The sequence below is a fragment of the Aquarana catesbeiana genome, unplaced genomic scaffold, assembly GCF_042186555.1.
Source record: "Aquarana catesbeiana isolate 2022-GZ unplaced genomic scaffold, ASM4218655v1 unanchor104, whole genome shotgun sequence".
NCBI lineage: Eukaryota > Metazoa > Chordata > Amphibia > Anura > Ranidae > Aquarana > Aquarana catesbeiana.
In genome coordinates this window covers 1-16,260 of record NW_027362518.1, presented here as the reverse complement: position 1 = coordinate 16,260, position 16,260 = coordinate 1, and the positions used below count along the sequence as shown (strand labels likewise).

Sequence of the window (16,260 nt, the reverse complement as noted above, 5' to 3'; positions counted from 1 at the left end):
CCGCCAAGGTCAAGAGGGTTGAGCGTGCCGTTAGAGATCGCCTACGGCCACATCACCCTGAAAGCGCCCGATCTCGTCTGATCTCGGAGGCTAAGCAGGGTCGGGCCTGGTTAGTACCTGGATGGGAGACCGCCTGGGAATACCAGGTGCCGTAGGCTTCTTTTTTTGGGGGGCGTTCTGGACTTGCCCTGTTTTTTTTCCTCGTTTCCCATCTTGGCGCCGCCAAGGTCAAGAGGGTTGAGCGTGCCGTTAGAGATCGCCTACGGCCACATCACCCTGAAAGCGCCCGATCTCGTCTGATCTCGGAGGCTAAGCAGGGTCGGGCCTGGTTAGTACCTGGATGGGAGACCGCCTGGGAATACCAGGTGCCGTAGGCTTCTTTTTTTCTTGGATTTCTGGACTTGCCCTGTTTTTTTTCCTCGTTTCCCATCTTGGCGCCGCCAAAGTCAAGAGGGTTGAGCGTGCCGTAAGAGATCGCCTACGGCCACATCACCCTGAAAGCGCCCGATCTCGTCTGATCTCGGAGGCTAAGCAGGGTCGGGCCTGGTTAGTACCTGGATGGGAGACCGCCTGGGAATACCAGGTGCCGTAGGCTTCTTTTTTTTGGGGGAGTTCTGGACTTGCCCTGTTTTTTTTCCTCGTTTCCCATCTTGGCGCCGCCAAGGTCAAGAGGGTTGAGCGTGCCGTTAGAGATCGCCTACGGCCACATCACCCTGAAAGCGCCCGATCTCGTCTGATCTCGGAGGCTAAGCAGGGTCGGGCCTGGTTAGTACCTGGATGGGAGACCGCCTGGGAATACCAGGTGCCGTAGGCTTCTTTTTTTGGGGGGCGTTCTGGACTTGCCCTGTTTTTTTTCCTCGTTTCCCATCTTGGCGCCGCCAAGGTCAAGAGGGTTGAGCGTGCCGTTAGAGATCGCCTACGGCCACATCACCCTGAAAGCGCCCGATCTCGTCTGATCTCGGAGGCTAAGCAGGGTCGGGCCTGGTTAGTACCTGGATGGGAGACCGCCTGGGAATACCAGGTGCCGTAGGCTTCTTTTTTTCTTGGATTTCTGGACTTGCCCTGTTTTTTTTCCTCGTTTCCCATCTTGGCGCCGCCAAAGTCAAGAGGGTTGAGCGTGCCGTAAGAGATCGCCTACGGCCACATCACCCTGAAAGCGCCCGATCTCGTCTGATCTCGGAGGCTAAGCAGGGTCGGGCCTGGTTAGTACCTGGATGGGAGACCGCCTGGGAATACCAGGTGCCGTAGGCTTCTTTTTTTTGGGGGAGTTCTGGACTTGCCCTGTTTTTTTTCCTCGTTTCCCATCTTGGCGCCGCCAAGGTCAAGAGGGTTGAGCGTGCCGTTAGAGATCGCCTACGGCCACATCACCCTGAAAGCGCCCGATCTCGTCTGATCTCGGAGGCTAAGCAGGGTCGGGCCTGGTTAGTACCTGGATGGGAGACCGCCTGGGAATACCAGGTGCCGTAGGCTTCTTTTTTTGGGGGGCGTTCTGGACTTGCCCTGTTTTTTTTCCTCGTTTCCCATCTTGGCGCCGCCAAGGTCAAGAGGGTTGAGCGTGCCGTTAGAGATCGCCTACGGCCACATCACCCTGAAAGCGCCCGATCTCGTCTGATCTCGGAGGCTAAGCAGGGTCGGGCCTGGTTAGTACCTGGATGGGAGACCGCCTGGGAATACCAGGTGCCGTAGGCTTCTTTTTTTCTTGGATTTCTGGACTTGCCCTGTTTTTTTTCCTCGTTTCCCATCTTGGCGCCGCCAAAGTCAAGAGGGTTGAGCGTGCCGTAAGAGATCGCCTACGGCCACATCACCCTGAAAGCGCCCGATCTCGTCTGATCTCGGAGGCTAAGCAGGGTCGGGCCTGGTTAGTACCTGGATGGGAGACCGCCTGGGAATACCAGGTGCCGTAGGCTTCTTTTTTTCTTGGAGTTCTGGACTTGCCCTGTTTTTTTCCTCGTTTCCCATCTTGGTGCCGCCAAAGTCAAGAGGGTTGAGCGTGCCGTAAGAGATCGCCTACGGCCACATCACCCTGAAAGCGCCCGATCTCGTCTGATCTCGGAGGCTAAGCAGGGTCGGGCCTGGTTAGTACCTGGATGGGAGACCGCCTGGGAATACCAGGTGCCGTAGGCTTCTTTTTTTCTTGGATTTCTGGACTTGCCCTGTTTTTTTTCCTCGTTTCCCATCTTGGCGCCGCCAAAGTCAAGAGGGTTGAGCGTGCCGTAAGAGATCGCCTACGGCCACATCACCCTGAAAGCGCCCGATCTCGTCTGATCTCGGAGGCTAAGCAGGGTCGGGCCTGGTTAGTACCTGGATGGGAGACCGCCTGGGAATACCAGGTGCCGTAGGCTTCTTTTTTTTGGGGGAGTTCTGGACTTGCCCTGTTTTTTTTCCTCGTTTCCCATCTTGGCGCCGCCAAGGTCAAGAGGGTTGAGCGTGCCGTTAGAGATCGCCTACGGCCACATCACCCTGAAAGCGCCCGATCTCGTCTGATCTCGGAGGCTAAGCAGGGTCGGGCCTGGTTAGTACCTGGATGGGAGACCGCCTGGGAATACCAGGTGCCGTAGGCTTCTTTTTTTGGGGGGCGTTCTGGACTTGCCCTGTTTTTTTTCCTCGTTTCCCATCTTGGCGCCGCCAAGGTCAAGAGGGTTGAGCGTGCCGTTAGAGATCGCCTACGGCCACATCACCCTGAAAGCGCCCGATCTCGTCTGATCTCGGAGGCTAAGCAGGGTCGGGCCTGGTTAGTACCTGGATGGGAGACCGCCTGGGAATACCAGGTGCCGTAGGCTTCTTTTTTTCTTGGATTTCTGGACTTGCCCTGTTTTTTTTCCTCGTTTCCCATCTTGGCGCCGCCAAAGTCAAGAGGGTTGAGCGTGCCGTAAGAGATCGCCTACGGCCACATCACCCTGAAAGCGCCCGATCTCGTCTGATCTCGGAGGCTAAGCAGGGTCGGGCCTGGTTAGTACCTGGATGGGAGACCGCCTGGGAATACCAGGTGCCGTAGGCTTCTTTTTTTTGGGGGAGTTCTGGACTTGCCCTGTTTTTTTTCCTCGTTTCCCATCTTGGCGCCGCCAAGGTCAAGAGGGTTGAGCGTGCCGTTAGAGATCGCCTACGGCCACATCACCCTGAAAGCGCCCGATCTCGTCTGATCTCGGAGGCTAAGCAGGGTCGGGCCTGGTTAGTACCTGGATGGGAGACCGCCTGGGAATACCAGGTGCCGTAGGCTTCTTTTTTTGGGGGGCGTTCTGGACTTGCCCTGTTTTTTTTCCTCGTTTCCCATCTTGGCGCCGCCAAGGTCAAGAGGGTTGAGCGTGCCGTTAGAGATCGCCTACGGCCACATCACCCTGAAAGCGCCCGATCTCGTCTGATCTCGGAGGCTAAGCAGGGTCGGGCCTGGTTAGTACCTGGATGGGAGACCGCCTGGGAATACCAGGTGCCGTAGGCTTCTTTTTTTCTTGGATTTCTGGACTTGCCCTGTTTTTTTTCCTCGTTTCCCATCTTGGCGCCGCCAAAGTCAAGAGGGTTGAGCGTGCCGTAAGAGATCGCCTACGGCCACATCACCCTGAAAGCGCCCGATCTCGTCTGATCTCGGAGGCTAAGCAGGGTCGGGCCTGGTTAGTACCTGGATGGGAGACCGCCTGGGAATACCAGGTGCCGTAGGCTTCTTTTTTTTGGTGGAGTTCTGGACTTGCCCTGTTTTTTTTCCTCGTTTCCCATCTTGGCGCCGCCAAGGTCAAGAGGGTTGAGCGTGCCGTTAGAGATCGCCTACGGCCACATCACCCTGAAAGCGCCCGATCTCGTCTGATCTCGGAGGCTAAGCAGGGTCGGGCCTGGTTAGTACCTGGATGGGAGACCGCCTGGGAATACCAGGTGCCGTAGGCTTCTTTTTTTGGGGGGCGTTCTGGACTTGCCCTGTTTTTTTTCCTCGTTTCCCATCTTGGCGCCGCCAAGGTCAAGAGGGTTGAGCGTGCCGTTAGAGATCGCCTACGGCCACATCACCCTGAAAGCGCCCGATCTCGTCTGATCTCGGAGGCTAAGCAGGGTCGGGCCTGGTTAGTACCTGGATGGGAGACCGCCTGGGAATACCAGGTGCCGTAGGCTTCTTTTTTTCTTGGATTTCTGGACTTGCCCTGTTTTTTTTCCTCGTTTCCCATCTTGGCGCCGCCAAAGTCAAGAGGGTTGAGCGTGCCGTAAGAGATCGCCTACGGCCACATCACCCTGAAAGCGCCCGATCTCGTCTGATCTCGGAGGCTAAGCAGGGTCGGGCCTGGTTAGTACCTGGATGGGAGACCGCCTGGGAATACCAGGTGCCGTAGGCTTCTTTTTTTCTTGGAGTTCTGGACTTGCCCTGTTTTTTTTCCTCGTTTCCCATCTTGGTGCCGCCAAAGTCAAGAGGGTTGAGCGTGCCGTAAGAGATCGCCTACGGCCACATCACCCTGAAAGCGCCCGATCTCGTCTGATCTCGGAGGCTAAGCAGGGTCGGGCCTGGTTAGTACCTGGATGGGAGACCGCCTGGGAATACCAGGTGCCGTAGGCTTCTTTTTTTCTTGGATTTCTGGACTTGCCCTGTTTTTTTTCCTCGTTTCCCATCTTGGCGCCGCCAAAGTCAAGAGGGTTGAGCGTGCCGTAAGAGATCGCCTACGGCCACATCACCCTGAAAGCGCCCGATCTCGTCTGATCTCGGAGGCTAAGCAGGGTCGGGCCTGGTTAGTACCTGGATGGGAGACCGCCTGGGAATACCAGGTGCCGTAGGCTTCTTTTTTTTGGGGGAGTTCTGGACTTGCCCTGTTTTTTTTCCTCGTTTCCCATCTTGGCGCCGCCAAGGTCAAGAGGGTTGAGCGTGCCGTTAGAGATCGCCTACGGCCACATCACCCTGAAAGCGCCCGATCTCGTCTGATCTCGGAGGCTAAGCAGGGTCGGGCCTGGTTAGTACCTGGATGGGAGACCGCCTGGGAATACCAGGTGCCGTAGGCTTCTTTTTTTGGGGGGCGTTCTGGACTTGCCCTGTTTTTTTTCCTCGTTTCCCATCTTGGCGCCGCCAAGGTCAAGAGGGTTGAGCGTGCCGTTAGAGATCGCCTACGGCCACATCACCCTGAAAGCGCCCGATCTCGTCTGATCTCGGAGGCTAAGCAGGGTCGGGCCTGGTTAGTACCTGGATGGGAGACCGCCTGGGAATACCAGGTGCCGTAGGCTTCTTTTTTTCTTGGATTTCTGGACTTGCCCTGTTTTTTTTCCTCGTTTCCCATCTTGGCGCCGCCAAAGTCAAGAGGGTTGAGCGTGCCGTAAGAGATCGCCTACGGCCACATCACCCTGAAAGCGCCCGATCTCGTCTGATCTCGGAGGCTAAGCAGGGTCGGGCCTGGTTAGTACCTGGATGGGAGACCGCCTGGGAATACCAGGTGCCGTAGGCTTCTTTTTTTGGGGAGTTCTGGACTTGCCCTGTTTTTTTTCCTCGTTTCCCATCTTGGCGCCGCCAAGGTCAAGAGGGTTGAGCGTTGCCGTTAGAGATCGCCTACGGCCACATCACCCTGAAAGCGCCCGATCTCGTCTGATCTCGGAGGCTAAGCAGGGTCGGGCCTGGTTAGTACCTGGATGGGAGACCGCCTGGGAATACCAGGTGCCGTAGGCTTCTTTTTTTGGGGGGCGTTCTGGACTTGCCCTGTTTTTTTTCCTCGTTTCCCATCTTGGCGCCGCCAAGGTCAAGAGGGTTGAGCGTGCCGTTAGAGATCGCCTACGGCCACATCACCCTGAAAGCGCCCGATCTCGTCTGATCTCGGAGGCTAAGCAGGGTCGGGCCTGGTTAGTACCTGGATGGGAGACCGCCTGGGAATACCAGGTGCCGTAGGCTTCTTTTTTTCTTGGATTTCTGGACTTGCCCTGTTTTTTTTCCTCGTTTCCCATCTTGGCGCCGCCAAAGTCAAGAGGGTTGAGCGTGCCGTAAGAGATCGCCTACGGCCACATCACCCTGAAAGCGCCCGATCTCGTCTGATCTCGGAGGCTAAGCAGGGTCGGGCCTGGTTAGTACCTGGATGGGAGACCGCCTGGGAATACCAGGTGCCGTAGGCTTCTTTTTTTCTTGGAGTTCTGGACTTGCCCTGTTTTTTTCTTCGTTTCCCATCTTGGTGCCGCCAAGTCAAGAGGGTTGAGCGTGCCGTTAGAGATCGCCTACGGCCACATCACCCTGAAAGCGCCCGATCTCGTCTGATCTCGGAGGCTAAGCAGGGTCGGGCCTGGTTAGTACCTGGATGGGAGACCGCCTGGGAATACCAGGTGCCGTAGGCTTCTTTTTTTCTTGGATTTCTGGACTTGCCCTGTTTTTTTTCCTCGTTTCCCATCTTGGCGCCGCCAAAGTCAAGAGGGTTGAGCGTGCCGTAAGAGATCGCCTACGGCCACATCACCCTGAAAGCGCCCGATCTCGTCTGATCTCGGAGGCTAAGCAGGGTCGGGCCTGGTTAGTACCTGGATGGGAGACCGCCTGGGAATACCAGGTGCCGTAGGCTTCTTTTTTTTGGGGGAGTTCTGGACTTGCCCTGTTTTTTTTCCTCGTTTCCCATCTTGGCGCCGCCAAGGTCAAGAGGGTTGAGCGTGCCGTTAGAGATCGCCTACGGCCACATCACCCTGAAAGCGCCCGATCTCGTCTGATCTCGGAGGCTAAGCAGGGTCGGGCCTGGTTAGTACCTGGATGGGAGACCGCCTGGGAATACCAGGTGCCGTAGGCTTCTTTTTTTGGGGGGCGTTCTGGACTTGCCCTGTTTTTTTTCCTCGTTTCCCATCTTGGCGCCGCCAAGGTCAAGAGGGTTGAGCGTGCCGTTAGAGATCGCCTACGGCCACATCACCCTGAAAGCGCCCGATCTCGTCTGATCTCGGAGGCTAAGCAGGGTCGGGCCTGGTTAGTACCTGGATGGGAGACCGCCTGGGAATACCAGGTGCCGTAGGCTTCTTTTTTTCTTGGATTTCTGGACTTGCCCTGTTTTTTTTCTCGTTTCCCATCTTGGCGCCGCCAAAGTCAAGAGGGTTGAGCGTGCCGTAAGAGATCGCCTACGGCCACATCACCCTGAAAGCGCCCGATCTCGTCTGATCTCGGAGGCTAAGCAGGGTCGGGCCTGGTTAGTACCTGGATGGGAGACCGCCTGGGAATACCAGGTGCCGTAGGCTTCTTTTTTTTGGGGGAGTTCTGGACTTGCCCTGTTTTTTTTCCTCGTTTCCCATCTTGGCGCCGCCAAGGTCAAGAGGGTTGAGCGTGCCGTTAGAGATCGCCTACGGCCACATCACCCTGAAAGCGCCCGATCTCGTCTGATCTCGGAGGCTAAGCAGGGTCGGGCCTGGTTAGTACCTGGATGGGAGACCGCCTGGGAATACCAGGTGCCGTAGGCTTCTTTTTTTGGGGGCGTTCTGGACTTGCCCTGTTTTTTTTCCTCGTTTCCCATCTTGGCGCCGCCAAGGTCAAGAGGGTTGAGCGTGCCGTTAGAGATCGCCTACGGCCACATCACCCTGAAAGCGCCCGATCTCGTCTGATCTCGGAGGCTAAGCAGGGTCGGGCCTGGTTAGTACCTGGATGGGAGACCGCCTGGGAATACCAGGTGCCGTAGGCTTCTTTTTTCTTGGATTTCTGGACTTGCCCTGTTTTTTTTTCCTCGTTTCCCATCTTGGCGCCGCCAAAGTCAAGAGGGTTGAGCGTGCCGTAAGAGATCGCCTACGGCCACATCACCCTGAAAGCGCCCGATCTCGTCTGATCTCGGAGGCTAAGCAGGGTCGGGCCTGGTTAGTACCTGGATGGGAGACCGCCTGGGAATACCAGGTGCCGTAGGCTTCTTTTTTTCTTGGAGTTCTGGACTTGCCCTGTTTTTTTCCTCGTTTCCCATCTTGGTGCCGCCAAAGTCAAGAGGGTTGAGCGTGCCGTAAGAGATCGCCTACGGCCACATCACCCTGAAAGCGCCCGATCTCGTCTGATCTCGGAGGCTAAGCAGGGTCGGGCCTGGTTAGTACCTGGATGGGAGACCGCCTGGAATACCAGGTGCCGTAGGCTTCTTTTTTTCTTGGATTTCTGGACTTGCCCTGTTTTTTTTCCTCGTTTCCCATCTTGGCGCCGCCAAAGTCAAGAGGGTTGAGCGTGCCGTAAGAGATCGCCTACGGCCACATCACCCTGAAAGCGCCCGATCTCGTCTGATCTCGGAGGCTAAGCAGGGTCGGGCCTGGTTAGTACCTGGATGGGAGACCGCCTGGGAATACCAGGTGCCGTAGGCTTCTTTTTTTGGGGGAGTTCTGGACTTGCCCTGTTTTTTTTCCTCGTTTCCCATCTTGGCGCCGCCAAGGTCAAGAGGGTTGAGCGTGCCGTTAGAGATCGCCTACGGCCACATCACCCTGAAAGCGCCCGATCTCGTCTGATCTCGGAGGCTAAGCAGGGTCGGGCCTGGTTAGTACCTGGATGGGAGACCGCCTGGGAATACCAGGTGCCGTAGGCTTCTTTTTTTGGGGGGCGTTCTGGACTTGCCCTGTTTTTTTTCCTCGTTTCCCATCTTGGCGCCGCCAAGGTCAAGAGGGTTGAGCGTGCCGTTAGAGATCGCCTACGGCCACATCACCCTGAAAGCGCCCGATCTCGTCTGATCTCGGAGGCTAAGCAGGGTCGGGCCTGGTTAGTACCTGGATGGGAGACCGCCTGGGAATACCAGGTGCCGTAGGCTTCTTTTTTTCTTGGAGTTCTGACTTGCCCTGTTTTTTTCCTCGTTTCCCATCTTGGTGCCGCCAAAGTCAAGAGGGTTGAGCGTGCCGTAAGAGATCGCCTACGGCCACATCACCCTGAAAGCGCCCGATCTCGTCTGATCTCGGAGGCTAAGCAGGGTCGGGCCTGGTTAGTACCTGGATGGGAGACCGCCTGGGAATACCAGGTGCCGTAGGCTTCTTTTTTTCTTGGATTTCTGGACTTGCCCTGTTTTTTTTCCTCGTTTCCCATCTTGGCGCCGCCAAAGTCAAGAGGGTTGAGCGTGCCGTAAGAGATCGCCTACGGCCACATCACCCTGAAAGCGCCCGATCTCGTCTGATCTCGGAGGCTAAGCAGGGTCGGGCCTGGTTAGTACCTGGATGGGAGACCGCCTGGGAATACCAGGTGCCGTAGGCTTCTTTTTTTGGGGGAGTTCTGGACTTGCCCTGTTTTTTTTCCTCGTTTCCCATCTTGGCGCCGCCAAGGTCAAGAGGGTTGAGCGTGCCGTTAGAGATCGCCTACGGCCACATCACCCTGAAAGCGCCCGATCTCGTCTGATCTCGGAGGCTAAGCAGGGTCGGGCCTGGTTAGTACCTGGATGGGAGACCGCCTGGGAATACCAGGTGCCGTAGGCTTCTTTTTTTGGGGGGCGTTCTGGACTTGCCCTGTTTTTTTCCTCGTTTCCCATCTTGGCGCCGCCAAGGTCAAGAGGGTTGAGCGTGCCGTTAGAGATCGCCTACGGCCACATCACCCTGAAAGCGCCCGATCTCGTCTGATCTCGGAGGCTAAGCAGGGTCGGGCCTGGTTAGTACCTGGATGGGAGACCGCCTGGGAATACCAGGTGCCGTAGGCTTCTTTTTTTCTTGGATTTCTGGACTTGCCCTGTTTTTTTTCCTCGTTTCCCATCTTGGCGCCGCAAAGTCAAGAGGGTTGAGCGTGCCGTAAGAGATCGCCTACGGCCACATCACCCTGAAAGCGCCCGATCTCGTCTGATCTCGGAGGCTAAGCAGGGTCGGGCCTGGTTAGTACCTGGATGGGAGACCGCCTGGGAATACCAGGTGCCGTAGGCTTCTTTTTTTTGGGGGAGTTCTGGACTTGCCCTGTTTTTTTTCCTCGTTTCCCATCTTGGCGCCGCCAAAGTCAAGAGGGTTGAGCGTGCCGTAAGAGATCGCCTACGGCCACATCACCCTGAAAGCGCCCGATCTCGTCTGATCTCGGAGGCTAAGCAGGGTCGGGCCTGGTTAGTACCTGGATGGGAGACCGCCTGGGAATACCAGGTGCCGTAGGCTTCTTTTTTCTTGGAGTTCTGGACTTGCCCTGTTTTTTTCCTCGTTTCCCATCTTGGTGCCGCCAAGTCAAGAGGGTTGAGCGTGCCGTAAGAGATCGCCTACGGCCACATCACCCTGAAAGCGCCCGATCTCGTCTGATCTCGGAGGCTAAGCAGGGTCGGGCCTGGTTAGTACCTGGATGGGAGACCGCCTGGGAATACCAGGTGCCGTAGGCTTCTTTTTTTCTTGGATTTCTGGACTTGCCCTGTTTTTTTTCCTCGTTTCCCATCTTGGCGCCGCCAAAGTCAAGAGGGTTGAGCGTGCCGTAAGAGATCGCCTACGGCCACATCACCCTGAAAGCGCCCGATCTCGTCTGATCTCGGAGGCTAAGCAGGGTCGGGCCTGGTTAGTACCTGGATGGGAGACCGCCTGGGAATACCAGGTGCCGTAGGCTTCTTTTTTTTGGGGGAGTTCTGGACTTGCCCTGTTTTTTTTCCTCGTTTCCCATCTTGGCGCCGCCAAGGTCAAGAGGGTTGAGCGTGCCGTTAGAGATCGCCTACGGCCACATCACCCTGAAAGCGCCCGATCTCGTCTGATCTCGGAGGCTAAGCAGGGTCGGGCCTGGTTAGTACCTGGATGGGAGACCGCCTGGGAATACCAGGTGCCGTAGGCTTCTTTTTTTGGGGGGCGTTCTGGACTTGCCCTGTTTTTTTTCCTCGTTTCCCATCTTGGCGCCGCCAAGGTCAAGAGGGTTGAGCGTGCCGTTAGAGATCGCCTACGGCCACATCACCCTGAAAGCGCCCGATCTCGTCTGATCTCGGAGGCTAAGCAGGGTCGGGCCTGGTTAGTACCTGGATGGGAGACCGCCTGGGAATACCAGGTGCCGTAGGCTTCTTTTTTTCTTGGATTTCTGGACTTGCCCTGTTTTTTTTCCTCGTTTCCCATCTTGGCGCCGCAAAGTCAAGAGGGTTGAGCGTGCCGTAAGAGATCGCCTACGGCCACATCACCCTGAAAGCGCCCGATCTCGTCTGATCTCGGAGGCTAAGCAGGGTCGGGCCTGGTTAGTACCTGGATGGGAGACCGCCTGGGAATACCAGGTGCCGTAGGCTTCTTTTTTTTGGGGGAGTTCTGGACTTGCCCTGTTTTTTTTCCTCGTTTCCCATCTTGGCGCCGCCAAGGTCAAGAGGGTTGAGCGTGCCGTTAGAGATCGCCTACGGCCACATCACCCTGAAAGCGCCCGATCTCGTCTGATCTCGGAGGCTAAGCAGGGTCGGGCCTGGTTAGTACCTGGATGGGAGACCGCCTGGGAATACCAGGTGCCGTAGGCTTCTTTTTTTGGGGGGCGTTCTGGACTTGCCCTGTTTTTTTTCCTCGTTTCCCATCTTGGCGCCGCCAAGGTCAAGAGGGTTGAGCGTGCCGTTAGAGATCGCCTACGGCCACATCACCCTGAAAGCGCCCGATCTCATCTGATCTCGGAGGCTAAGCAGGGTCGGGCCTGGTTAGTACCTGGATGGGAGACCGCCTGGGAATACCAGGTGCCGTAGGCTTCTTTTTTTCTTGGATTTCTGGACTTGCCCTGTTTTTTTTCCTCGTTTCCCATCTTGGCGCCGCCAAAGTCAAGAGGGTTGAGCGTGCCGTAAGAGATCGCCTACGGCCACATCACCCTGAAAGCGCCCGATCTCGTCTGATCTCGGAGGCTAAGCAGGTCGGGCCTGGTTAGTACCTGGATGGGAGACCGCCTGGGAATACCAGGTGCCGTAGGCTTCTTTTTTTCTTGGAGTTCTGGACTTGCCCTGTTTTTTTCCTCGTTTCCCATCTTGGTGCCGCCAAAGTCAAGAGGGTTGAGCGTGCCGTAAGAGATCGCCTACGGCCACATCACCCTGAAAGCGCCCGATCTCGTCTGATCTCGGAGGCTAAGCAGGGTCGGGCCTGGTTAGTACCTGGATGGGAGACCGCCTGGGAATACCAGGTGCCGTAGGCTTCTTTTTTTCTTGGATTTCTGGACTTGCCCTGTTTTTTTTTCCTCGTTTCCCATCTTGGCGCCGCCAAAGTCAAGAGGGTTGAGCGTGCCGTAAGAGATCGCCTACGGCCACATCACCCTGAAAGCGCCCGATCTCGTCTGATCTCGGAGGCTAAGCAGGGTCGGGCCTGGTTAGTACCTGGATGGGAGACCGCCTGGGAATACCAGGTGCCGTAGGCTTCTTTTTTTTGGGGGAGTTCTGGACTTGCCCTGTTTTTTTTCCTCGTTTCCCATCTTGGCGCCGCCAAGGTCAAGAGGGTTGAGCGTGCCGTTAGAGATCGCCTACGGCCACATCACCCTGAAAGCGCCCGATCTCGTCTGATCTCGGAGGCTAAGCAGGGTCGGGCCTGGTTAGTACCTGGATGGGAGACCGCCTGGAATACCAGGTGCCGTAGGCTTCTTTTTTTGGGGGGCGTTCTGGACTTGCCCTGTTTTTTTTCCTCGTTTCCCATCTTGGCGCCGCCAAGGTCAAGAGGGTTGAGCGTGCCGTTAGAGATCGCCTACGGCCACATCACCCTGAAAGCGCCCGATCTCGTCTGATCTCGGAGGCTAAGCAGGGTCGGGCCTGGTTAGTACCTGGATGGGAGACCGCCTGGGAATACCAGGTGCCGTAGGCTTCTTTTTTTCTTGGATTTCTGGACTTGCCCTGTTTTTTTTCCTCGTTTCCCATCTTGGCGCGCCAAGTCAAGAGGGTTGAGCGTGCCGTAAGAGATCGCCTACGGCCACATCACCCTGAAAGCGCCCGATCTCGTCTGATCTCGGAGGCTAAGCAGGGTCGGGCCTGGTTAGTACCTGGATGGGAGACCGCCTGGGAATACCAGGTGCCGTAGGCTTCTTTTTTTTGGGGAGTTCTGGACTTGCCCTGTTTTTTTTCCTCGTTTCCCATCTTGGCGCCGCCAAGGTCAAGAGGGTTGAGCGTGCCGTTAGAGATCGCCTACGGCCACATCACCCTGAAAGCGCCCGATCTCGTCTGATCTCGGAGGCTAAGCAGGGTCGGGCCTGGTTAGTACCTGGATGGGAGACCGCCTGGGAATACCAGGTGCCGTAGGCTTCTTTTTTTGGGGGGCGTTCTGACTTGCCCTGTTTTTTTTTCCTCGTTTCCCATCTTGGCGCCGCCAAGGTCAAGAGGGTTGAGCGTGCCGTTAGAGATCGCCTACGGCCACATCACCCTGAAAGCGCCCCGATCTCGTCTGATCTCGGAGGCTAAGCAGGGTCGGGCCTGGTTAGTACCTGGATGGGAGACCGCCTGGGAATACCAGGTGCCGTAGGCTTCTTTTTTTCTTGGATTTCTGGACTTGCCCTGTTTTTTTTCCTCGTTTCCCATCTTGGCGCCGCCAAGGTCAAGAGGGTTGAGCGTGCCGTAAGAGATCGCCTACGGCCACATCACCCTGAAAGCGCCCGATCTCGTCTGATCTCGGAGGCTAAGCAGGGTCGGGCCTGGTTAGTACCTGGATGGGAGACCGCCTGGGAATACCAGGTGCCGTAGGCTTCTTTTTTTCTTGGAGTTCTGGACTTGCCCTGTTTTTTTCCTCGTTTCCCATCTTGGTGCCGCCAAAGTCAAGAGGGTTGAGCGTGCCGTAAGAGATCGCCTACGGCCACATCACCCTGAAAGCGCCCGATCTCGTCTGATCTCGGAGGCTAAGCAGGGTCGGGCCTGGTTAGTACCTGGATGGGAGACCGCCTGGGAATACCAGGTGCCGTAGGCTTCTTTTTTTCTTGGATTTCTGGACTTGCCCTGTTTTTTTTCCTCGTTTCCCATCTTGGCGCCGCCAAAGTCAAGAGGGTTGAGCGTGCCGTAAGAGATCGCCTACGGCCACATCACCCTGAAAGCGCCCGATCTCGTCTGATCTCGGAGGCTAAGCAGGGTCGGGCCTGGTTAGTACCTGGATGGGAGACCGCCTGGAATACCAGGTGCCGTAGGCTTCTTTTTTTTGGGGGAGTTCTGGACTTGCCCTGTTTTTTTTCCTCGTTTCCCATCTTGGCGCCGCCAAGGTCAAGAGGGTTGAGCGTGCCGTTAGAGATCGCCTACGGCCACATCACCCTGAAAGCGCCCGATCTCGTCTGATCTCGGAGGCTAAGCAGGGTCGGGCCTGGTTAGTACCTGGATGGGAGACCGCCTGGGAATACCAGGTGCCGTAGGCTTCTTTTTTGGGGGGCGTTCTGGACTTGCCCTGTTTTTTTTCCTCGTTTCCCATCTTGGCGCCGCCAAGGTCAAGAGGGTTGAGCGTGCCGTTAGAGATCGCCTACGGCCACATCACCCTGAAAGCGCCCGATCTCGTCTGATCTCGGAGGCTAAGCAGGGTCGGGCCTGGTTAGTACCTGGATGGGAGACCGCCTGGGAATACCAGGTGCCGTAGGCTTCTTTTTTTCTTGGATTTCTGGACTTGCCCTGTTTTTTTTCCTCGTTTCCCATCTTGGCGCCGCCAAAGTCAAGAGGGTTGAGCGTGCCGTAAGAGATCGCCTACGGCCACATCACCCTGAAAGCGCCCGATCTCGTCTGATCTCGGAGGCTAAGCAGGGTCGGGCCTGGTTAGTACCTGGATGGAGACCGCCTGGGAATACCAGGTGCCGTAGGCTTCTTTTTTTTTGGGGGAGTTCTGGACTTGCCCTGTTTTTTTTCCTCGTTTCCCATCTTGGCGCCGCCAAAGTCAAGAGGGTTGAGCGTGCCGTAAGAGATCGCCTACGGCCACATCACCCTGAAAGCGCCCGATCTCGTCTGATCTCGGAGGCTAAGCAGGGTCGGGCCTGGTTAGTACCTGGATGGGAGACCGCCTGGGAATACCAGGTGCCGTAGGCTTCTTTTTTTCTTGGAGTTCTGGACTTGCCCTGTTTTTTTTCCTCGTTTCCCATCTTGGCTGCCGCCAAAGTCAAGAGGGTTGAGCGTTGCCGTTAGAGATCGCCTACGGCCACATCACCCTGAAAGCGCCCGATCTCGTCTGATCTCGGAGGCTAAGCAGGGTCGGGCCTGGTTAGTACCTGGATGGAGACCGCCTGGGAATACCAGGTGCCCGTAGGCTTCTTTTTTTCTTGGATTTCTGGACTTGCCCTGTTTTTTTTCCTCGTTTCCCATCTTGGCGCCGCCAAAGTCAAGAGGGTTGAGCGTGCCGTAAGAGATCGCCTACGGCCACATCACCCTGAAAGCGCCCGATCTCGTCTGATCTCGGAGGCTAAGCAGGGTCGGGCCTGGTTAGTACCTGGATGGGAGACCGCCTGGGAATACCAGGTGCCGTAGGCTTCTTTTTTTTGGGGGAGTTCTGGACTTGCCCTGTTTTTTTTCCTCGTTTCCCATCTTGGCGCCGCCAAGGTCAAGAGGTTGAGCGTGCCGTTAGAGATCGCCTACGGCCACATCACCCTGAAAGCGCCCGATCTCGTCTGATCTCGGAGGCTAAGCAGGTCGGGCCTGGTTAGTACCTGGATGGGAGACCGCCTGGGAATACCAGGTGCCGTAGGCTTCTTTTTTTTGGGGCGTTCTGGACTTGCCCTGTTTTTTTCCTCGTTTCCCATCTTGGCGCCGCCAAGGTCAAGAGGGTTGAGCGTGCCGTTAGAGATCGCCTACGGCCACATCACCCTGAAAGCGCCCGATCTCGTCTGATCTCGGAGGCTAAGCAGGGTCGGGCCTGGTTAGTACCTGGATGGGAGACCGCCTGGGAATACCAGGTGCCGTAGGCTTCTTTTTTTCTTGGATTTCTGGACTTGCCCTGTTTTTTTTCCTCGTTTCCCATCTTGGCGCCGCCAAAGTCAAGAGGGTTGAGCGTGCGTAAGAGATCGCCTACGGCACATCACCCTGAAAGCGCCCGATCTCGTCTGATCTCGGAGGCTAAGCAGGGTCGGGCCTGGTTAGTACCTGGATGGGAGACCGCCTGGGAATACAGGTGCCGTAGGCTTCTTTTTTTTGGGGGAGTTCTGGACTTGCCCTGTTTTTTTTCCTCGTTTCCCATCTTGGCGCCGCCAAGGTCAAGAGGGTTGAGCGTGCCGTTAGAGATCGCCTACGGCCACATCACCCTGAAAGCGCCCGATCTCGTCTGATCTCGGAGGCTAAGCAGGGTCGGGCCTGGTTAGTACCTGGATGGAGACCGCCTGGAATACCAGGTGCCGTAGGCTTCTTTTTTGGGGGGCGTTCTGGGACTTGCCCTGTTTTTTTTCCTCGTTTCCCATCTTGGCGCCGCCAAGGTCAAGAGGGTTGAGCGTTGCCGTTAGAGATCGCCTACGGCCACATCACCCTGAAAAGCGCCCGATCTCGTCTGATCTCGGAGGCTAAGCAGGGTCGGCCTGTTCCCTGGGTT

The 16,260-nt window shown here is 56.6% G+C and overlaps 72 non-coding genes and 2 pseudogenes across 72 annotated transcripts; all 74 read left to right on the top strand.

Moving 5' to 3' along the window:
* The first annotated feature begins 39 nt into the window (after positions 1 to 39).
* LOC141121053 (5S ribosomal RNA) lies at positions 40 to 158 on the top strand. Its single transcript, XR_012240175.1, has one exon. It is a non-coding gene; the product is annotated as a 5S ribosomal RNA (ribosomal RNA).
* A 100-nt stretch (positions 159 to 258) lies between these two features.
* On the top strand, positions 259 to 377 carry LOC141121051 (5S ribosomal RNA). The gene has a single exon (XR_012240174.1). It is a non-coding gene; the product is annotated as a 5S ribosomal RNA (ribosomal RNA).
* Positions 378 to 476: 99 nt separating this feature from the next.
* Positions 477 to 595, top strand: LOC141121050 (5S ribosomal RNA). The gene has a single exon (XR_012240173.1). It is a non-coding gene; the product is annotated as a 5S ribosomal RNA (ribosomal RNA).
* Positions 596 to 695: 100 nt separating this feature from the next.
* On the top strand, positions 696 to 814 carry LOC141121049 (5S ribosomal RNA). Its single transcript, XR_012240172.1, has one exon. It is a non-coding gene; the product is annotated as a 5S ribosomal RNA (ribosomal RNA).
* Positions 815 to 914: 100 nt separating this feature from the next.
* Positions 915 to 1,033, top strand: LOC141121048 (5S ribosomal RNA). The gene has a single exon (XR_012240171.1). It is a non-coding gene; the product is annotated as a 5S ribosomal RNA (ribosomal RNA).
* A 99-nt stretch (positions 1,034 to 1,132) lies between these two features.
* Positions 1,133 to 1,251, top strand: LOC141121047 (5S ribosomal RNA). The gene has a single exon (XR_012240170.1). It is a non-coding gene; the product is annotated as a 5S ribosomal RNA (ribosomal RNA).
* Positions 1,252 to 1,351: 100 nt separating this feature from the next.
* LOC141121046 (5S ribosomal RNA) lies at positions 1,352 to 1,470 on the top strand. Its single transcript, XR_012240169.1, has one exon. It is a non-coding gene; the product is annotated as a 5S ribosomal RNA (ribosomal RNA).
* A 100-nt stretch (positions 1,471 to 1,570) lies between these two features.
* On the top strand, positions 1,571 to 1,689 carry LOC141121045 (5S ribosomal RNA). The gene has a single exon (XR_012240168.1). It is a non-coding gene; the product is annotated as a 5S ribosomal RNA (ribosomal RNA).
* Positions 1,690 to 1,788: 99 nt separating this feature from the next.
* LOC141121044 (5S ribosomal RNA) lies at positions 1,789 to 1,907 on the top strand. Its single transcript, XR_012240167.1, has one exon. It is a non-coding gene; the product is annotated as a 5S ribosomal RNA (ribosomal RNA).
* Positions 1,908 to 2,005: 98 nt separating this feature from the next.
* On the top strand, positions 2,006 to 2,124 carry LOC141121043 (5S ribosomal RNA). Its single transcript, XR_012240166.1, has one exon. It is a non-coding gene; the product is annotated as a 5S ribosomal RNA (ribosomal RNA).
* Positions 2,125 to 2,223: 99 nt separating this feature from the next.
* LOC141121041 (5S ribosomal RNA) lies at positions 2,224 to 2,342 on the top strand. Its single transcript, XR_012240164.1, has one exon. It is a non-coding gene; the product is annotated as a 5S ribosomal RNA (ribosomal RNA).
* Positions 2,343 to 2,442: 100 nt separating this feature from the next.
* Positions 2,443 to 2,561, top strand: LOC141121040 (5S ribosomal RNA). The gene has a single exon (XR_012240163.1). It is a non-coding gene; the product is annotated as a 5S ribosomal RNA (ribosomal RNA).
* A 100-nt stretch (positions 2,562 to 2,661) lies between these two features.
* LOC141121039 (5S ribosomal RNA) lies at positions 2,662 to 2,780 on the top strand. The gene has a single exon (XR_012240162.1). It is a non-coding gene; the product is annotated as a 5S ribosomal RNA (ribosomal RNA).
* A 99-nt stretch (positions 2,781 to 2,879) lies between these two features.
* LOC141121038 (5S ribosomal RNA) lies at positions 2,880 to 2,998 on the top strand. Its single transcript, XR_012240161.1, has one exon. It is a non-coding gene; the product is annotated as a 5S ribosomal RNA (ribosomal RNA).
* Positions 2,999 to 3,098: 100 nt separating this feature from the next.
* LOC141121037 (5S ribosomal RNA) lies at positions 3,099 to 3,217 on the top strand. The gene has a single exon (XR_012240160.1). It is a non-coding gene; the product is annotated as a 5S ribosomal RNA (ribosomal RNA).
* Positions 3,218 to 3,317: 100 nt separating this feature from the next.
* Positions 3,318 to 3,436, top strand: LOC141121308 (5S ribosomal RNA). The gene has a single exon (XR_012240417.1). It is a non-coding gene; the product is annotated as a 5S ribosomal RNA (ribosomal RNA).
* A 99-nt stretch (positions 3,437 to 3,535) lies between these two features.
* On the top strand, positions 3,536 to 3,654 carry LOC141121307 (5S ribosomal RNA). Its single transcript, XR_012240416.1, has one exon. It is a non-coding gene; the product is annotated as a 5S ribosomal RNA (ribosomal RNA).
* Positions 3,655 to 3,754: 100 nt separating this feature from the next.
* On the top strand, positions 3,755 to 3,873 carry LOC141121306 (5S ribosomal RNA). The gene has a single exon (XR_012240415.1). It is a non-coding gene; the product is annotated as a 5S ribosomal RNA (ribosomal RNA).
* A 100-nt stretch (positions 3,874 to 3,973) lies between these two features.
* Positions 3,974 to 4,092, top strand: LOC141121305 (5S ribosomal RNA). Its single transcript, XR_012240414.1, has one exon. It is a non-coding gene; the product is annotated as a 5S ribosomal RNA (ribosomal RNA).
* Positions 4,093 to 4,191: 99 nt separating this feature from the next.
* LOC141121304 (5S ribosomal RNA) lies at positions 4,192 to 4,310 on the top strand. Its single transcript, XR_012240413.1, has one exon. It is a non-coding gene; the product is annotated as a 5S ribosomal RNA (ribosomal RNA).
* A 99-nt stretch (positions 4,311 to 4,409) lies between these two features.
* Positions 4,410 to 4,528, top strand: LOC141121302 (5S ribosomal RNA). The gene has a single exon (XR_012240411.1). It is a non-coding gene; the product is annotated as a 5S ribosomal RNA (ribosomal RNA).
* A 99-nt stretch (positions 4,529 to 4,627) lies between these two features.
* LOC141121301 (5S ribosomal RNA) lies at positions 4,628 to 4,746 on the top strand. The gene has a single exon (XR_012240410.1). It is a non-coding gene; the product is annotated as a 5S ribosomal RNA (ribosomal RNA).
* A 100-nt stretch (positions 4,747 to 4,846) lies between these two features.
* On the top strand, positions 4,847 to 4,965 carry LOC141121300 (5S ribosomal RNA). Its single transcript, XR_012240409.1, has one exon. It is a non-coding gene; the product is annotated as a 5S ribosomal RNA (ribosomal RNA).
* Positions 4,966 to 5,065: 100 nt separating this feature from the next.
* Positions 5,066 to 5,184, top strand: LOC141121299 (5S ribosomal RNA). The gene has a single exon (XR_012240408.1). It is a non-coding gene; the product is annotated as a 5S ribosomal RNA (ribosomal RNA).
* A 99-nt stretch (positions 5,185 to 5,283) lies between these two features.
* LOC141121298 (5S ribosomal RNA) lies at positions 5,284 to 5,402 on the top strand. The gene has a single exon (XR_012240407.1). It is a non-coding gene; the product is annotated as a 5S ribosomal RNA (ribosomal RNA).
* Positions 5,403 to 5,501: 99 nt separating this feature from the next.
* Positions 5,502 to 5,620, top strand: LOC141121297 (5S ribosomal RNA). Its single transcript, XR_012240406.1, has one exon. It is a non-coding gene; the product is annotated as a 5S ribosomal RNA (ribosomal RNA).
* A 100-nt stretch (positions 5,621 to 5,720) lies between these two features.
* Positions 5,721 to 5,839, top strand: LOC141121296 (5S ribosomal RNA). Its single transcript, XR_012240405.1, has one exon. It is a non-coding gene; the product is annotated as a 5S ribosomal RNA (ribosomal RNA).
* Positions 5,840 to 5,938: 99 nt separating this feature from the next.
* LOC141121295 (5S ribosomal RNA) lies at positions 5,939 to 6,057 on the top strand. The gene has a single exon (XR_012240404.1). It is a non-coding gene; the product is annotated as a 5S ribosomal RNA (ribosomal RNA).
* A 97-nt stretch (positions 6,058 to 6,154) lies between these two features.
* LOC141121294 (5S ribosomal RNA) lies at positions 6,155 to 6,273 on the top strand. Its single transcript, XR_012240403.1, has one exon. It is a non-coding gene; the product is annotated as a 5S ribosomal RNA (ribosomal RNA).
* A 99-nt stretch (positions 6,274 to 6,372) lies between these two features.
* On the top strand, positions 6,373 to 6,491 carry LOC141121293 (5S ribosomal RNA). Its single transcript, XR_012240402.1, has one exon. It is a non-coding gene; the product is annotated as a 5S ribosomal RNA (ribosomal RNA).
* Positions 6,492 to 6,591: 100 nt separating this feature from the next.
* LOC141121291 (5S ribosomal RNA) lies at positions 6,592 to 6,710 on the top strand. Its single transcript, XR_012240400.1, has one exon. It is a non-coding gene; the product is annotated as a 5S ribosomal RNA (ribosomal RNA).
* A 100-nt stretch (positions 6,711 to 6,810) lies between these two features.
* LOC141121290 (5S ribosomal RNA) lies at positions 6,811 to 6,929 on the top strand. Its single transcript, XR_012240399.1, has one exon. It is a non-coding gene; the product is annotated as a 5S ribosomal RNA (ribosomal RNA).
* Positions 6,930 to 7,027: 98 nt separating this feature from the next.
* On the top strand, positions 7,028 to 7,146 carry LOC141121289 (5S ribosomal RNA). The gene has a single exon (XR_012240398.1). It is a non-coding gene; the product is annotated as a 5S ribosomal RNA (ribosomal RNA).
* A 100-nt stretch (positions 7,147 to 7,246) lies between these two features.
* LOC141121288 (5S ribosomal RNA) lies at positions 7,247 to 7,365 on the top strand. Its single transcript, XR_012240397.1, has one exon. It is a non-coding gene; the product is annotated as a 5S ribosomal RNA (ribosomal RNA).
* A 99-nt stretch (positions 7,366 to 7,464) lies between these two features.
* On the top strand, positions 7,465 to 7,583 carry LOC141121287 (5S ribosomal RNA). Its single transcript, XR_012240396.1, has one exon. It is a non-coding gene; the product is annotated as a 5S ribosomal RNA (ribosomal RNA).
* A 99-nt stretch (positions 7,584 to 7,682) lies between these two features.
* LOC141121286 (5S ribosomal RNA) lies at positions 7,683 to 7,801 on the top strand. The gene has a single exon (XR_012240395.1). It is a non-coding gene; the product is annotated as a 5S ribosomal RNA (ribosomal RNA).
* A 98-nt stretch (positions 7,802 to 7,899) lies between these two features.
* Positions 7,900 to 8,017, top strand: LOC141121276 (5S ribosomal RNA). The gene has a single exon (XR_012240387.1). It is a non-coding gene; the product is annotated as a 5S ribosomal RNA (ribosomal RNA).
* Positions 8,018 to 8,116: 99 nt separating this feature from the next.
* Positions 8,117 to 8,235, top strand: LOC141121285 (5S ribosomal RNA). Its single transcript, XR_012240394.1, has one exon. It is a non-coding gene; the product is annotated as a 5S ribosomal RNA (ribosomal RNA).
* A 99-nt stretch (positions 8,236 to 8,334) lies between these two features.
* LOC141121284 (5S ribosomal RNA) lies at positions 8,335 to 8,453 on the top strand. The gene has a single exon (XR_012240393.1). It is a non-coding gene; the product is annotated as a 5S ribosomal RNA (ribosomal RNA).
* A 100-nt stretch (positions 8,454 to 8,553) lies between these two features.
* Positions 8,554 to 8,672, top strand: LOC141121283 (5S ribosomal RNA). Its single transcript, XR_012240392.1, has one exon. It is a non-coding gene; the product is annotated as a 5S ribosomal RNA (ribosomal RNA).
* A 97-nt stretch (positions 8,673 to 8,769) lies between these two features.
* Positions 8,770 to 8,888, top strand: LOC141121278 (5S ribosomal RNA). The gene has a single exon (XR_012240389.1). It is a non-coding gene; the product is annotated as a 5S ribosomal RNA (ribosomal RNA).
* Positions 8,889 to 8,987: 99 nt separating this feature from the next.
* Positions 8,988 to 9,106, top strand: LOC141121265 (5S ribosomal RNA). Its single transcript, XR_012240377.1, has one exon. It is a non-coding gene; the product is annotated as a 5S ribosomal RNA (ribosomal RNA).
* Positions 9,107 to 9,205: 99 nt separating this feature from the next.
* On the top strand, positions 9,206 to 9,324 carry LOC141121253 (5S ribosomal RNA). Its single transcript, XR_012240366.1, has one exon. It is a non-coding gene; the product is annotated as a 5S ribosomal RNA (ribosomal RNA).
* Positions 9,325 to 9,423: 99 nt separating this feature from the next.
* LOC141121242 (5S ribosomal RNA) lies at positions 9,424 to 9,542 on the top strand. Its single transcript, XR_012240355.1, has one exon. It is a non-coding gene; the product is annotated as a 5S ribosomal RNA (ribosomal RNA).
* Positions 9,543 to 9,640: 98 nt separating this feature from the next.
* Positions 9,641 to 9,759, top strand: LOC141121230 (5S ribosomal RNA). Its single transcript, XR_012240344.1, has one exon. It is a non-coding gene; the product is annotated as a 5S ribosomal RNA (ribosomal RNA).
* A 100-nt stretch (positions 9,760 to 9,859) lies between these two features.
* Positions 9,860 to 9,978, top strand: LOC141121219 (5S ribosomal RNA). The gene has a single exon (XR_012240333.1). It is a non-coding gene; the product is annotated as a 5S ribosomal RNA (ribosomal RNA).
* Positions 9,979 to 10,074: 96 nt separating this feature from the next.
* On the top strand, positions 10,075 to 10,193 carry LOC141121207 (5S ribosomal RNA). The gene has a single exon (XR_012240322.1). It is a non-coding gene; the product is annotated as a 5S ribosomal RNA (ribosomal RNA).
* Positions 10,194 to 10,292: 99 nt separating this feature from the next.
* Positions 10,293 to 10,411, top strand: LOC141121195 (5S ribosomal RNA). The gene has a single exon (XR_012240311.1). It is a non-coding gene; the product is annotated as a 5S ribosomal RNA (ribosomal RNA).
* A 100-nt stretch (positions 10,412 to 10,511) lies between these two features.
* Positions 10,512 to 10,630, top strand: LOC141121183 (5S ribosomal RNA). Its single transcript, XR_012240299.1, has one exon. It is a non-coding gene; the product is annotated as a 5S ribosomal RNA (ribosomal RNA).
* Positions 10,631 to 10,730: 100 nt separating this feature from the next.
* Positions 10,731 to 10,849, top strand: LOC141121172 (5S ribosomal RNA). Its single transcript, XR_012240288.1, has one exon. It is a non-coding gene; the product is annotated as a 5S ribosomal RNA (ribosomal RNA).
* Positions 10,850 to 10,947: 98 nt separating this feature from the next.
* LOC141121161 (5S ribosomal RNA) lies at positions 10,948 to 11,066 on the top strand. Its single transcript, XR_012240277.1, has one exon. It is a non-coding gene; the product is annotated as a 5S ribosomal RNA (ribosomal RNA).
* A 100-nt stretch (positions 11,067 to 11,166) lies between these two features.
* On the top strand, positions 11,167 to 11,285 carry LOC141121148 (5S ribosomal RNA). The gene has a single exon (XR_012240265.1). It is a non-coding gene; the product is annotated as a 5S ribosomal RNA (ribosomal RNA).
* Positions 11,286 to 11,385: 100 nt separating this feature from the next.
* On the top strand, positions 11,386 to 11,504 carry LOC141121155 (5S ribosomal RNA). The gene has a single exon (XR_012240271.1). It is a non-coding gene; the product is annotated as a 5S ribosomal RNA (ribosomal RNA).
* Positions 11,505 to 11,603: 99 nt separating this feature from the next.
* LOC141121279 (5S ribosomal RNA) lies at positions 11,604 to 11,721 on the top strand. The gene has a single exon (XR_012240390.1). It is a non-coding gene; the product is annotated as a 5S ribosomal RNA (ribosomal RNA).
* A 98-nt stretch (positions 11,722 to 11,819) lies between these two features.
* LOC141121137 (5S ribosomal RNA) lies at positions 11,820 to 11,938 on the top strand. The gene has a single exon (XR_012240253.1). It is a non-coding gene; the product is annotated as a 5S ribosomal RNA (ribosomal RNA).
* Positions 11,939 to 12,038: 100 nt separating this feature from the next.
* On the top strand, positions 12,039 to 12,157 carry LOC141121125 (5S ribosomal RNA). The gene has a single exon (XR_012240242.1). It is a non-coding gene; the product is annotated as a 5S ribosomal RNA (ribosomal RNA).
* A 100-nt stretch (positions 12,158 to 12,257) lies between these two features.
* On the top strand, positions 12,258 to 12,375 carry LOC141121274 (5S ribosomal RNA). Its single transcript, XR_012240386.1, has one exon. It is a non-coding gene; the product is annotated as a 5S ribosomal RNA (ribosomal RNA).
* Positions 12,376 to 12,475: 100 nt separating this feature from the next.
* LOC141121113 (5S ribosomal RNA) lies at positions 12,476 to 12,594 on the top strand. The gene has a single exon (XR_012240231.1). It is a non-coding gene; the product is annotated as a 5S ribosomal RNA (ribosomal RNA).
* Positions 12,595 to 12,691: 97 nt separating this feature from the next.
* Positions 12,692 to 12,810, top strand: LOC141121102 (5S ribosomal RNA). The gene has a single exon (XR_012240220.1). It is a non-coding gene; the product is annotated as a 5S ribosomal RNA (ribosomal RNA).
* A 99-nt stretch (positions 12,811 to 12,909) lies between these two features.
* LOC141121090 (5S ribosomal RNA) lies at positions 12,910 to 13,028 on the top strand. Its single transcript, XR_012240209.1, has one exon. It is a non-coding gene; the product is annotated as a 5S ribosomal RNA (ribosomal RNA).
* Positions 13,029 to 13,128: 100 nt separating this feature from the next.
* Positions 13,129 to 13,248, top strand: LOC141121267 (5S ribosomal RNA). The gene has a single exon (XR_012240379.1). It is a non-coding gene; the product is annotated as a 5S ribosomal RNA (ribosomal RNA).
* A 99-nt stretch (positions 13,249 to 13,347) lies between these two features.
* LOC141121077 (5S ribosomal RNA) lies at positions 13,348 to 13,466 on the top strand. The gene has a single exon (XR_012240198.1). It is a non-coding gene; the product is annotated as a 5S ribosomal RNA (ribosomal RNA).
* A 98-nt stretch (positions 13,467 to 13,564) lies between these two features.
* On the top strand, positions 13,565 to 13,683 carry LOC141121065 (5S ribosomal RNA). Its single transcript, XR_012240187.1, has one exon. It is a non-coding gene; the product is annotated as a 5S ribosomal RNA (ribosomal RNA).
* Positions 13,684 to 13,782: 99 nt separating this feature from the next.
* LOC141121273 (5S ribosomal RNA) lies at positions 13,783 to 13,900 on the top strand. The gene has a single exon (XR_012240385.1). It is a non-coding gene; the product is annotated as a 5S ribosomal RNA (ribosomal RNA).
* Positions 13,901 to 14,000: 100 nt separating this feature from the next.
* Positions 14,001 to 14,119, top strand: LOC141121054 (5S ribosomal RNA). Its single transcript, XR_012240176.1, has one exon. It is a non-coding gene; the product is annotated as a 5S ribosomal RNA (ribosomal RNA).
* A 99-nt stretch (positions 14,120 to 14,218) lies between these two features.
* Positions 14,219 to 14,337, top strand: LOC141121042 (5S ribosomal RNA). Its single transcript, XR_012240165.1, has one exon. It is a non-coding gene; the product is annotated as a 5S ribosomal RNA (ribosomal RNA).
* Positions 14,338 to 14,436: 99 nt separating this feature from the next.
* On the top strand, positions 14,437 to 14,554 carry LOC141121272 (5S ribosomal RNA). The gene has a single exon (XR_012240384.1). It is a non-coding gene; the product is annotated as a 5S ribosomal RNA (ribosomal RNA).
* A 101-nt stretch (positions 14,555 to 14,655) lies between these two features.
* On the top strand, positions 14,656 to 14,774 carry LOC141121303 (5S ribosomal RNA). Its single transcript, XR_012240412.1, has one exon. It is a non-coding gene; the product is annotated as a 5S ribosomal RNA (ribosomal RNA).
* A 101-nt stretch (positions 14,775 to 14,875) lies between these two features.
* Positions 14,876 to 14,994, top strand: LOC141121281 (5S ribosomal RNA; annotated as a pseudogene).
* A 99-nt stretch (positions 14,995 to 15,093) lies between these two features.
* Positions 15,094 to 15,212, top strand: LOC141121292 (5S ribosomal RNA). Its single transcript, XR_012240401.1, has one exon. It is a non-coding gene; the product is annotated as a 5S ribosomal RNA (ribosomal RNA).
* A 99-nt stretch (positions 15,213 to 15,311) lies between these two features.
* On the top strand, positions 15,312 to 15,429 carry LOC141121277 (5S ribosomal RNA). The gene has a single exon (XR_012240388.1). It is a non-coding gene; the product is annotated as a 5S ribosomal RNA (ribosomal RNA).
* A 98-nt stretch (positions 15,430 to 15,527) lies between these two features.
* On the top strand, positions 15,528 to 15,646 carry LOC141121271 (5S ribosomal RNA). The gene has a single exon (XR_012240383.1). It is a non-coding gene; the product is annotated as a 5S ribosomal RNA (ribosomal RNA).
* A 98-nt stretch (positions 15,647 to 15,744) lies between these two features.
* LOC141121280 (5S ribosomal RNA) lies at positions 15,745 to 15,861 on the top strand. The gene has a single exon (XR_012240391.1). It is a non-coding gene; the product is annotated as a 5S ribosomal RNA (ribosomal RNA).
* A 100-nt stretch (positions 15,862 to 15,961) lies between these two features.
* Positions 15,962 to 16,078, top strand: LOC141121282 (5S ribosomal RNA; annotated as a pseudogene).
* Positions 16,079 to 16,260: the final 182 nt, after the last annotated feature.